Genomic DNA, 13,043 nt, shown 5'->3' on the forward strand with positions numbered 1-13,043 from the left:
TTATTATATTCTTTTCCTTCCGTTATAACTTTGGTAGTTATTACAAATGTAAAATATTTTTACGTAATAAAAATGATAAAAAAATTCTTTTTAATGACTAGTGTTTAATATTCATCCAAATTACCTCTGGATTTCGGCAATTTTAAAAATATATCATTATCTAATTTTTAACAAAAGATTACAATATTTCCCTGAGATTAAAACAATTCTCATTTTTTGCCAAATAATTAATAGCGTAATTTTCTGCCGTTGTTGAAAACTAATGAAGAAGGAATGCATTAATATCTGTGATGCTTACAAGACGAATAAAAAACAAGTTACAGTAGCTCATAATTTAAAATACAGATGAACTGGAGAGTCCTGTTTTTAGCCTCTATGATGCCACGGGACATGAATCAGTTGGGATAATTCATTTACCCAAGAAACAAAATAAGCGTCAGTCTATTAAGCTAACTCGACTTTAATTTCGGTCATAATTTGTGCTTAAAATGTTTTCCTGAGAGAACGTTGAATATAATGCTGGACATAAGAGATTTATTTGAAAGTAAACACATACAAAATTTCTAGCGAACCAACTGATCGCCAAAAGCGGCAAGTATAAATTGGAATAAAGTTTTAACTTTTATTGGCAGTAATAGTAATTGCCTATTCATAAGAATTATATCCCTACTGTAGTCCATTTCACTATCCTGTGAAAAATTCTCCATGTGTATCTTCAAAGAGTTTAGATAATCACATGTAGAAGTATGTTTATAGCTATCGAATTATCAATGGCTGGGAACATACGTAATAAGATCAAACATAAAATGGAATGCCAAACGATCAAGTGTGTGACCATTGCTAAGTGGTCAAGAGAAATCAAACAAGCAATTATTTCGTATGCACCAAAATGTTAAGTTTCTTCTTGTGTTATATTCAATATTTTTCTTATCATTGTTTTCAATAGCATCAGAAAAATAACAGTTTTAAAGACAGTTTCATTATCAATTTCGGTATCATAATTGTTATTCATTAAATCCGATCAAACAACAATTTCATTCAATTTAATTGCACACATACAATCCGTCATCACATGTGAACAATCCTTAAAGTCTATCCCAGAAGTGACTTCTTTCCATTTGACTCCTTCTGAAGAATCAAATAAAAATATGAATTTTTCCATCGCTCTTTCTTTCTGAAAGACTCTCTTTTTGAAATCATTTTCATGTTGTATTTTTAGAAATTTGGTTCCAAAATATAAAACATCAGAAATTGTGATAGTCTCACAAAATATAAAACATCCGAAACATTATCTTCCCGTTTTTCTTCCACATTTTCGTCCAATGATGCTATAATGTTTGTCATAAGCAACTTTCTGTCATTAACTTTTTTCAAAACGAATGATATCAAGATCTAGCAATTGAAACACATTCATCCAATTTGAGGGAGAAAACATGACGTTTGTTTAAATTGTAAATTGGAGGATATGCGGGATACTGAGCAATAAATAAAAGAATTTTTTCTCTTGTACCTTCACATATCTATTTAAAGACGTTAAAAAGTATGTAAATAGGGAAGAAATCAACCATAATTCTTTTGCTTCGTATTATGCCGATAAGGCCTTTACGTTTTTAAATCATTACTCTTTATTGTATTTGATATCATACAATCACTTCAACTTTTCAGTTCCATCAATATTAACCGCATGTAAAAGCGTATATATCATTTTGCTTTTTCCCTCCCTAGTATTTTTTTAATTCTATAGTAAAGCATGGTTATGGTTAGATTGTAAGTCATAAAACCATTCTGCGTTGTAAGTGGTGGATGGTGAATGCCCTTCAATCAGTCTGAGCAAATTGCATCTTTTCTTAAAAGAGTCTATCAACCATCGGATGCAGAAAAGTCGGCACGTTCAAAGGATTTTTTTCATTTATCTGAAGCCAACTAATGGCAATTTTCTTGACACAAACAATGTTGAACTTTTCTACTAGATCAGATTCAAGAACAAAAAAAGTGGCTTTCAATGGGTTTCTTATTTTTGGCAATTTTTTCTCCACATTCTACAAGACAAGGAAATTTCAAAGCATTCTGCTACAGCTTCCAACATTCTTGCTAATTCGCATAAAATAAGACTTTCGCTCAAAGAAACACGTTTTCGTTTCCGATAATCTGAAATGCTTCACAATGTTTCAAAAAATCAAATGGTCTACAAAACCGAGGGCCCAGAAGAGGCTACTGATAAAAAAAAAAGAATTTCCTGCCCTACCAACTTGAAACCCAAATGACGGTTCAATATTTATTTATCTGCAAGAAATTGCTCATCTATTCCGGACAAGATGGATACTATAATCATCTGAAAAGCAATTCGGTATTTTGTTTTCTAATCCAAACTGAAAAAAAAAATTCGGTTTTCGCAATAATTCGTTAATTGGGAGTTTCGTCTTTATTTCAATCGGAAAATAAAAAATTCGTTAAATCGCGAAATTTGGTAAATTGGAATGTCATTGTTAATAGTTTTCGAATACTTTTTTCGTCTGAAACTCTACTGTTAAAATATTATAATGTTAACTATACTTTACTTTTTAAGTGTAAAAGAGCAATTTCAGTATTACTAAGGATTTAAAGACAAGATTCATTTTGCAATATATAGTTTTAATAATTTTAAATGATGTAAATGATGAAAAAAGAGTGATTCATCTTAGAGTCCGAATACTTTTTGAGGTGTTTATATTCTAAATATCAGCTTCCAAGGTCGATGCATATGATGGAAAATCGCATTCTAAAATAAATAAAACACACCCTAGGTTGTGTGTGTGTGTGTGTGTGTGTGTGTGTGTGTGTGTGTGTGTGTGTGTGTGTGTGTGTGTGTGTGTGTGTGTGTGTGTGTGTGTGTGTGTGTGTGTGTGTGTGTGTGTGTGTGTGTGTGTGTGTGTGTGTGTGTGTGTGTGAATAACCCGGTTGAGATAGTCAACCTAATGATGAATCTGAATCAAAATTTATTAAAAATCTGAAATTTATTTATTACAGGCCTGAAGTTCAAGTGTTACATTTTTACTTTCTCGTATGCGAAGTACAGAAGAAGTATTGCAATTGTCAGAAAATTCAAACACGAAATTTTGATTAATTTTCACATTTCGGGTATCCTGACTCTGGAAAATACATTTTTGGCATTATGTCTCTCCGTCTGTCTGTGAAAACAATAACTCAAAAATGTTCTCAACAAGAATTAAATTTAGCTCACTGACTTACGACCAAATGTGTAAATTTCTATCAATGTGTAAATGAAGTCCATTTACAATACTTCTATCTATTTGGCAGTGATGTTCAATTAGAAGTGAACTCCATCATTCCAAAAAGCAAAGAGTTAGATTGATAGAATATGATGCATGGATTTAGCATCTAAAATATAAATTCTTAGCAAATTTTGAACCAGAACTGTCAAAGGGATAACAGCCTCCGGTCTGTACTTTCGTATCCATATAACAGCAATAATGCAAGAACTGAATGACTTTAATCAATGAAATTTGGTATCTAGTCTTGTGACTATCACCGTAATTACATGTCAAATTTTGGTTTCATTTGGTCGGCAAGAAAAACAATGAAAACACAGAGAATTCGCATGAAGAATTCAGTAAAATTGTTAAATTGACGAAAAAAATCTATGTTTCGTAACGATAGTTCCCTAATGCCCTGCAATAAAATTACGGACTTATTTAAGGTCAATAATTATATACAGTTGGAGAGTATGGGAGAAAATATCGGGTAGACCTTTGCCGCTGGTTTTAAATCTGCAGATCCACTATCCAATTTAAATCCAATGATATGACTCACTTCGGTTTTACTTTTTCGTAAACAAAATGCACAAGGAAAATTTAATGTATTCGTCAAGCCATTATATCTTGATGAGTCATCACGTTTTAGACCTCCCTAAATCCGAAGAAACACGTTATTGAAATTATGTCTGCTTGTCGATCTGGGAACACAATAGCTCAAAACCCATTTGAGCTAAACGAATAAAATTTAATACATGGACAAAAATTGTAAATTTCTAATAAATTTTGAAATAAATCCATTCAGAAGAAATCTTTCTGTCCAGCTGTCTGAGCACCAATGAATATAACAAAAAAAAATGTAAAAGAATAGATAAATAAAATTTTGTAAGCATTATCATCTAAAATATAGATTAGTACCAAATTTGGTACAAAATCTGTGAGGGAGTTGCGTGTTTATGAATCATCACTTTCGCATATATGTAGACGCAATAATTCAAAACCGTTACAAATAGGAAAATAAAATTTGGCACTCAGGTTTAGAATCTAGGATATAGGCACTTATGAAATGTGAGCCAAATCTGGCAAAGGGTTGCCCGATTGTCGGTCAGGACTTAATGTAAATGAAATTTAGTATGTGATTTTGCGACTATAATTGTAGTTAATGACAAATTTTTATTTAAATCAGCAGGTTAGAAACACGTCCAAAATACATATTGGATTTTTGAGTACTTTTCTATTACCTCCATTCCTGGGACTAATTGGAAAGATCTGTATCTTGTAACTATAGTGCATTCCCGAGTATCCGATTCGTGACTCACCAGCTTCCGTACTATCCGGCCTAGTTTTCTTTTATCATAATTAAATAAGGAAGACAAGGTGTCTATTAAGTCATCTATTAAGGAATTTTTCAAAACCTAAAAACTGTATGCTTTAACTTTTATCTTAGGGTTACTTTTTCATATCTGTATAATTATTTATCAGTGAAAATTAAATCAGTTTGGGCCAATTTTTTTAGAATTAGGCCTATGATTTACGTTAATGTTTTGTTTGTTTTTTTTTTATATATATGTTTCCTGTATTTAAGTTGGTATTACAGAATTTATATTAAAATGTGAACAGTTTATATCCTTTAACTTATTTTTTCTCAAATAAATTCTTGAAACGTTAAGTGCAATATGTAAACATAAATAAACTACTAGTACAGTGCCTTCTATTTTAAATCGACACGTGACCGGCAACTGCATCTATGATTCGCCGGGTCGGGCGGCATTCACATTGAGATAAACGGAGTGCTTAGTACTCAATTAGAAGTGAGAAAATATATATTATAAGAATAATTTTTGGTATAAGAACTTAGATTCCTGGTATTGGTGAACAAAAAAAAATGAATTCATAGTTCTCTCGACCAATCCGGTCTGTTCTTCCGCCACATTAGTCCAGATACTTGGGAGTGTACTATACTTTTGCCAATGCATTTCATGCAGTGATACACGAATACAGATTTTCTTTACTGTATCACGAAGCACGCAATCCTAATGTGTGTCATTCTAAATTCTGAGCATTCGTGATATTCAGCAAAGAATTCCCAAGTTCTACATCATTATGTGAGAGGAGGAAAATAACATTTTTATAAAGCAGTATGCCAGAAAATTTCCCGAGAGATAATTCCAGCTTATTTTATCAAAGAAAAATAAACCATTATCTTACCACTTCGTTCAAATTTTATCATGCATTTCAAGGACTCGTATCAAATTCTTAACTATTATGACAACCCTAGCAATAACTATCGCATAATCAAATTGATGCAAACAGGCTTAATTTAGCTTATCTATGTCTTTAGAGCCAAATAATAGCTCGTGTCGTTGATTTCGAAAAGATTAATATTCATTTAATTTAGGAAAATTATTTATATTTGGTAAAAACTTCCCTGATTAACGTCCCTTGTTTATTATACTTAAAAAACTAAAAGAATTTTTTTTTAACAAAACGAGAAAAATACGAGAAAATGAAAGAAAATGCGAATTGTGTCTTGAAAACTAAATTGCAAAAACAAATAAAATTTTCTTACTTGCCTTACTCAAAAAGCGGATACTTCAACTCAGTGAGATTTTTCTCCTAATCTATAGATTTACATTCTCATTTCAAAAATATCTCAGTTTCTTGTTGCTGTAAAAAAATAAGTAAGGCGGATTATTTATTTCCCAATAGTGATTCAGCTTTTTTAATATCAATAATGGCTTATTTAATCAAAAAACTATTTTTGAACAATAAAATCATATCTGGCAGTAAAGCTGTATCAACCAATCAGGGGCACATCTTCTTCAAGTGTAACGGGCTTCACGACACCAAGGTCCCCTAATATCTGCTCTTCTTGCCAGTTTTTCCACTATTTGAATTTTCGCTTTCTATTTTCTTCCCTCGAGGGTAGGAGAGGGAACAAAATAGAAAGCGAAAGCTGTTATACCGATCTGTTTGTTTGCTGGCTTCTCATGGATAGCAATATACCACCACATGTTTGCCCTGTGTGGCGACCCTTTAGACTGTTGGTGTATTTAGGTCCCTGATGTATCAATTGCGCGGTATCCTAGCCACGTGGCTGGTATGCTCAAGGGGATCAAACAAAAGTGGTCACTTTCCAGGGTTTGGCGTTCTCGGAAGTGGTCCTGAGCGTATAGGTCTGTGGTGGTAACATTATAAGCCAGATAACAACTTCCGGAGAAGAGAGTACTCTTTTGTCTAGTGGCTATGTTACTCGGCAATGAACCCTAACGTTGCGAGTTCGAACCTCAACTCGCACATTGGTGACCCTGGTTCTGAACAACCACATCCTTCGTTCTGCTGTCGTGGCTCCATCTACCGGCAGCAACCACTCACACACACTCGCCGTCGCCCGCCATAACACTTGGCGCGATAACAACGTTCGTCGCTCGCCATAACGCTTGGCGCGATAATCACGTTCGTCGCTCGCCATAACTGGCGCGATAAACTCTACCGACTCACTGGTGGGGGACTATTGTGGTGGTAACATTATAAGCCAGATAACAACTTCCGGAGAAGAGAGTACTCTTTTGTCTAGTGGCTATGTTACTCGGCTACGAACCCTAACGTTGCGAGTTCGAACCTCAACCCGCACAGGTCTTGGCTAACACCAACGTGGGTACCGAAGCTGGGAATGCCAGGTGTGGGCGATGCCGTCGGAATCCGAATTTTTGTTCTAATTGCATGGGCTCTTTTTCTAAATGTCAATGTCTCGATTCTTCTCGTTTTTTCATTGTTAAATCTATTTCTGATACACTGAAAACTATGTTTAATATCTTGATACACAAAACAATTGTTAGCATGGTCGGTGAACCAAAACATATCAAGAAACGTTTCTCTGGTGACCTCTTAGTTGAAATTTTATTTTCTGAGCAGGTTAATAAAATTATGCAATTAAAAAACATTGGAAATCAGGAAGTAACAGTCTCACCACGTAATTCTCTCTACGTTTCTCGTGGCATGATCTCTTAAAAGTTGCTAAAATGAATCAGAATCTTCTCAGAAGCTTTGAAATCTCAAAATGTCAGCGCAGTGGAAAGAATTAAAATTAAACGGGATGTGAAGCTCCTTTCAACAATGCACCTTAAATTAACATTTAATCAGTTTTTCCTTTCTGAATTTATTAAATTAATACAATTTTCCAGTTCGACCACTTATTCCAAACCCGTTACGTTCCTACAAATATCAAAAATTTGGCAAAAGCAAAGCAAAAACATACAGAATGTAATTCAAATTACAAAATGAACTTGAAAAAACATACTTACACTTCAAAAATAATATAATCACCCAATAGGAGAGTATAACGATTACTTAGGAAAAAATTTAAGAAATTTAACGCTAAAAATATTAAAGCACCTATAGAAAGTATCGAGTTCTTTAGCATGTTTATAAAAAACCAGCTATCTTTTTGACCATCCAGTTTCTCGGGAATAATGCTTGATTTTTTTTTTTTTCAAATTTTATTATTTTAAAAAATTAGATGCATTTTGCAGCAAAAATGTTTATTGTTTTCTAATCAAATTCAAATACTTTTTATTGTTACGACAATTTTTTTTCATTTTTTTTAATATCGATGTTACGAAAATGAGTCATACTTTTTTCACAGTAAGACAGTTCTTTCTTAAAGCATGATCTTCATCTTTATTGCTTTCTTATATATTAAGTATACATGTATAAGCAGTTTTAACGGTAAATAGCATATGATAACGTTCTACGATATTAACACAATTACTAAAAAGATGTAAAATGTTGCCAGATTCAATATATTGCAACAGGGGTTTTCAAATGTTTAAACATTGCAACTTGCTTCGTCTTCAATGTATTGAATTTTTCAGAGACAAATGGTACACGTTCTCTGCTGCAGAGGTTTTATGGCCAAAAAAGACGCTTCTGTGGGAAAAAAAAACCTGTATTATACATTTAACTTGTCAAAAAATATTTTTGAAATGTCACTTGAGGAAGATTTGAAGTTAGCATCACATTTTTGCAAAGTATGGGAAAATATATATGCATTAAAGATCTTGTCACGATACCCAAAAAATTTGTCTCACGACACATAGCTTGGAAACTTCTGCACAAGAAATTTTAAACTATATTAATTATTATCATATTAAATAGTAATTTTCGCCACTTGGCAGTAGTAGCCAGTTGTTGTAAGATATTACATGAAACAATGAGACAAGTTAGATTCTTCGTTATATCGCTTGAGGGTTAAAGGAGATAAGTAAGTTTATTACCAAATGTAGCCACAAATTTTTGTAATGAAATCCTTCGAAATTGTTTAAAAACGGGATTTTTGTGCATTTTGTTTTTTAATATTTCATCATTTAGTAATACTTAATTTTTAACGCACTCCGTCATTTAATATGCATTGGTAATGAAATTAATTCTCAAAACTAATCAGAGTATAGTCACTGCAGCTGATTTCATACATATTTATATGACTTTTGTAATGAAATCCTTCGAAATTGTTTAAAAACGGGATTTTTGTGCATTTTGTTTTTTAATATTTCATCATTTAGTAATACTTAATTTTTAACGCACTCCATCATTTAATATGCATTGGTAATGAAATTAATTCTCAAAACTAATCAGAGTATAGTCACTGCAGCTGATTTCATACATATTTATATGACTTTTGTAATGAAATCCTTCGAAATTGTTTAAAAACGGGATTTTTGTGCATTTTGTTTTTTAATATTTCATCATTTAGTAATACTTAATTTTTAATGCACTCCATCATTTAATATGCATTGGTAATGAAATTTATTCTCAAAACTAATCAGAGTATAGTCACTGCAGCTGATTTCATACATATTTATATGACTTTTGTAATGAAATCCTTCGAAATTGTTTAAAAACGGGATTTTTGTGCATTTTGTTTTTTAATATTTCATCATTTAGTAATACTTAGTTTTTAACGCACTCCATCATTTAATATGCATTGGTAATGAAATTAATTCTCAAAACTAATCAGAGTATAGTCACTGCAGCAGATTTCATACATATTTATATGACTTTTGTAATGAAATCCTTCGAAATTGTTTAAAAACGGGATTTTTGTGCATTTTGTTTTTTAATATTTCATCATTTAGTAATACTTAATTTTTAACGCATTCCATCATTTAATATGCATTGGTAATGAAATTAATTCTCAAAACTAATCAGAGTATAGTCACTGCAGCAGATTTCATACATATTTATATGACTTTTGTAATGAAATCCTTCGAAATTGTTTAAAAACGGGATTTTTGTGCATTTTGTTTTTTAATATTTCATCATTTAGTAATACTTAATTTTTAACGCACTCCATCATTTAATATGCATTGGTAATGAAATTAATTCTCAAAACTAATCAGAGTATAGTCACTGCAGAAGATTTCATACATATTTATATAACTTCTTAGAGATGCTCGAATTAGAGTCAATGTATCCAACAACAGAGTGAGGAAATGAGCCAGACAAATGCGTCATTTGTAGTCAGAATATACTTAGCTATTATCTATTATGAGTAGTATCTGTTTATTAATATAACGACTATTGTCTACTATTGTTAAATATTGTCATTAATTTAAATGCCAAAAAATTTGCATTTTTTTTTTCTCCTCTTATCTCAAAGATTTGCTTTGATATAACTGAAGACCAGAAAAGACTCACCCTTAAAGCAAAGCTGTATTATCTGTTTTTTATTTATTTTTATTATTATTATTATTATTTATAAATATGACGGAAAGAGTAAAAGAAAAATATCTATTATTTTTTGTATACTTGAGAATTCTAATTAACATATAATTCAAATGTTTACTAATTTGGTTACCAGATATTTATCAAAAAAAAAAAATTTGTGGATTTTATTTTTTAAATCGTTGGATTTTGATCAAGTTCATTTACGTTTAAAACATTGCATTAACTTTCCTTAAGCAATACTTATTGTCTTCTTATTTATATATTAGTCTATAGTTTAATTAACCTCTTAACTGTCGTGCCCATGCACTAGATATACATCAACATCGCTTCTAAAACATATAAGCTAATACTAAGCCATTCTAATACGCTGAAATTAAATACAAAAAATAAACAAATTCCACGAACACCTCAAATATTCCATGGATTTCTGTTAAATCCATGATCTTGAATGTAGGGGAGCATATTCTCAAAACATAAAACGATATATATTTGATAGTTTAGAAAAAGTTAATAGTAGAGATGACTGAAAATTAATAAAGTTCCTTAAAAAAAATTTATTCTTTTTTTTTCTAATCTCTTTAATTAAAAATTATCCGTGGTTCAATTACACCCTTTAAATAAAAAGAGAATACATTCATGAGAAGCAAATAAAAGCTTGCTACTTTTTGTCAAACGTATATTCTGCATTTAAAAACCATCTACAGGATGTAACGGCTGTAAAAAGTTATGTAAAAAAAAAAAGAATATTTCGAGATTGGGAGGCATGTTGATACCTAAGGTAAAAGTGCTTCTTTTAAAATTTATGTTATACTTATTTGGGAAATCAACATAATTAAATTGCAAATCACCACAATTTGGTGATTTTTCTTATTCGTCCGTTGGTTAAAGAATGTGTTGTTAATAGTTGTGACAATGGGATGCCTTCATTTCGGAACCCTAATACCAATAAACCTTGTTGCTAAAATTCCAATTTATTTATTTTGAAAATTAATTTGAAAAAGAACGTCAAGGACTGTCTCATACAAACGGAGATACTGGTCTTCAAAGGGGGAATCGGAAACTTAGCCCATACGTATGACAAATATCTGAATCTTCAAAACGATTACATGGAAAAGTATCATGTTTCTGTATAACTTTTAGTAATCATTTCAATAGGTTCTCTAATCTTATCGTTATCTACATTAAGGTGTCAAAAATCATGGGATACAAATATATCAAGATAGCAGTAGTATCACGTACAAAATATATAAATGGGAAGCGCATTGTCAGAGCTTTCATTTATTTTCAAATGATTCATGTGAAATGGTTTCTAATGTGATTATGGCCATACGATGGTAATTAACAGACTTAGAATGCGGAATAGTAATTAGAGCTTGACGCGTGGAAATCGTCAAGAAATTAATATTCCGAAATCCATGGTGTCAAGAGTGTGTCTAAAATACTTAATTTTAAGTATAGCCTTCCACTATGGACAACGAAGTGACTGGCTGCTTGTACTTAATGCACCGAGACCAGCGACGTGTGCGTAGAATTGTCAGTATTAATGGACAAACAACACTAAGTTAAATAACAAGAATCAATGTGGAATATACGATGAGCGTGTTCATTAGGACAGTGCGGCGAAATTTGTCTATAATGGACAATGGTGGCAGAAGACCGATTCAACTTCTTTATTAACAACACGAAATCGTCTGAAGTGCTTCTCCTGGTTTCGTGACTTTAACGGTTAGTTAGACCCTAGATGACTAAAAAATTCTGCCTTGGACAGACAATTTCAATTAGTAAAAACTGATGGTAGGGTTCGAGTGTGACACAGACTCCACAAAGGTATAGACTCAAGTTGCCAACAGGCACTGTGCAAGCTGGTGGTGGCCCCATAGTGATGTGGGCTGTTTCTACGATTCCGGTGAATGATTTGATCCCCTAGATATCTCAACATAAATTCCATCGAACATTTTTGGTACATAATCGAGAGGTCAGTTTCTTCAAAAAATCCTGCTCAGGCAACATTTCTATAGACATGGACGTCTATTGAAGCAGCATAGCTCAATATTTCTGTGGAGGTCTGCCTACAACTTGTTACCATGCCACGTCGAGTTTCTGCACTAGTTTCTTCAGACAAAAAGAGGTCAGAAACATTGTTAAGAAGTATGACATGACTTTTGACACCTCAGCATACGGTATACCAGGAATTGAAAAAAGAACAGGTTTTCCTAAAATGATTTTTAAATTCTGATTTCGTTAACATTGCGTTATTAAACAAAATATATTTTTTCATGTCAAGAAAAAACTAATATATAAATTTATGAAAAATAAAAAGGAAATAAAAATCTATGAAAAAGCTGTGGGTGTGTTCTGACCTTATACGGCCTAGCCCGTCTGATCTTCAGCCACCGAATATGGCGCATATATTCCACGGAAACTGAGAATTTGCAAATCAGAGCGACTGACTAATTAATAAAAATATTAATTAATTTAAATTAAGCTGAATTTTGGCTATTTTTATGGTACACAGGATATTTTTCTATGGTATAGTAGGCCTCAAGAGGATAAAACCATACTACATAGGGTCCCAAATAAAGTTTAGTAAATGAAAATCGCAAAAATATAAGGAGTCCGAGAATTGTTGAAAACATTAAAAAAAAAATTAATAAAAAAAATAACAAATGATGTTGCAACTATGAATTTTTTTAAGTGAAAGCACATTTTTTAAAAATTTTTTCATGTAGGTAGCTTGCCTATTTCATGATCCAGGGGGTCGTAAATTATTGAAAACAAAAAAGTAGTTTATAACCCTTATCTGCAAAAACATTAAAACTTGAAGAAAAATAAAAGCTTGAAAATGTAAGGAGATGAAAAAATATCAGAAATCATAGGGTCGCAGGTGACGTTTATTCGGTGAAAATTGCAAAAACAGGCGTCGAGAAATCAATGAGTCTTGTGAATTAACTTGGTTCATTACTTGTGCATACATATTTCACGTGATTTTCCTACCCACCCACCACCCAAATTTTTTTATATATTTTCTCTAACTTCCATTATTTAGTATCGTATTACTTAATTAAA

Source organism: Argiope bruennichi, chromosome 4 (assembly GCF_947563725.1).
Source record: "Argiope bruennichi chromosome 4, qqArgBrue1.1, whole genome shotgun sequence".
Lineage (NCBI taxonomy): Eukaryota > Metazoa > Arthropoda > Arachnida > Araneae > Araneidae > Argiope > Argiope bruennichi.